The sequence below is a fragment of the Triticum urartu genome, chromosome 3A, assembly GCF_056163025.1.
Source record: "Triticum urartu cultivar PI428250 chromosome 3A, HENAU_Tu73, whole genome shotgun sequence".
Taxonomy (NCBI): Eukaryota; Viridiplantae; Streptophyta; class Magnoliopsida; order Poales; family Poaceae; genus Triticum; species Triticum urartu.
Genome location: NC_141875.1, coordinates 624,217,408 through 624,218,789, shown reverse-complemented (window position 1 = coordinate 624,218,789; position 1,382 = coordinate 624,217,408). Strand labels below are relative to the sequence as shown.

Sequence of the window (1,382 nt, the reverse complement as noted above, 5' to 3'; positions counted from 1 at the left end):
CGCGCTGGCACCGGCGGCGCCCTCCTTCCTTCCTATCACCGGCGGCGCCCTCCTTCCTTTCTGTCACCGGCAGCGCCCTCCTTCCTTCGCGCTGCACCCGAACCTCGCTCCCGCTCCCAACTCTTCTTCCTCCGCCCACGCCCCCAACCCCACCCCCTTCTCCTTCCCTCAGATCTCGATCTGCCGCCGCCCCCAACCCCACCGCCACCGCCACCATCGACGACCCTCGCCGTAGACGAGGTTGAGGCCGACCCAAGATCGAGCCCATGCCCAGAGCCGCCCCCAAGATTCATAGGCAACCCCACGCCAATCAGGACCTCGATCTGGATCGAGCAGGCGCTCTCCACCGACGGGGCTTGGGCAGGCGAGCCAACCGCAGCGGATTCGGCCCTCAGCTCCTTCGGTGGCCAGAAAGGCGCCGCGGAGGCTCGCGGAGCACGGGGACGTCGCTCGCCGCCCTCACCGCACCTCCATTCCCCTTCACTACCTTCCCTCCCTCCCTCTACACGCCCGTCTATATAAGGTACGCCTCCCTCTCCCCTCACCTCTCTCCCCGCGCTTCCAGAAGTCGGGGTCTAGGGTTTGGTGCGCCGGTGCGCTGATGGATCTGGCGGGGTTGCTGGTGTGCTGCAGGAGGGCGGCCGAATGTCGGACGCGCCGGCGAGCCCGCCGGGCGGCGGCTTCGGCGGTGTCAGGGAGCAGGACAGGTTCCTGCCCGTCGCCAACATCAGCAGCATCATGAAGAAGGCCATCCTGGCCAACGGCAAGATCGCCAAGGACGCCAAGGAGACCGTGCGGGAGTGCATCTCGGAGTTCATTGCTTCATCGCCAGCGAGTGAGTGCCTCTGTTGACCCCTGCCGCTCTGTTTTGCCTGCCCGAATCAAGTGTGGTTTGGTGCTGACCTGTCACCGTTTTGTCTTGTCTGTATTGTAGGGCGAGCGACAAGTGCCAGAGGGAGAAGTGCAAGACCATCAACATCGATGACCTGCTCTGGGCGATGGCCACGCTAGCCATGTGGGATTTTTTTATCTGAACTAACTGGGGATGGATTAGTGCTTTGAGAGTTAGGTAGGTCCATGATAGTTTAATATGTTGCTGTTGTAGCCTGAAAAGCTCTGTTTGGCACTTTTGTTAGTCCTAGTTGGCAAATTTAAACACTCATGTTCAGCTTGGTGACTGATGAGACCCCACACTGCCTGGCACCAATCATCTTATTGTCCTTAGAACAAGTGTTGATTTATCCCTCCAATTACTACTGTCATTGAGATCTTCAATTCTTTTCTGTACTGTTAATTCAGATAACTGAATGATTTGAAGCACTAAGAATTGTCTCCGTAGTCCAACTATTAAACTGTTTAAGTAGCTACTAAATCTGCTTTCT

General features: G+C 57.9%; 1 pseudogene; it reads left to right on the top strand.

Moving 5' to 3' along the window:
• The first annotated feature begins 645 nt into the window (after positions 1-645).
• On the top strand, positions 646-1,034 carry LOC147980858 (nuclear transcription factor Y subunit B-1 pseudogene; annotated as a pseudogene).
• The last annotated feature ends 348 nt before the right edge of the window (positions 1,035-1,382 follow it).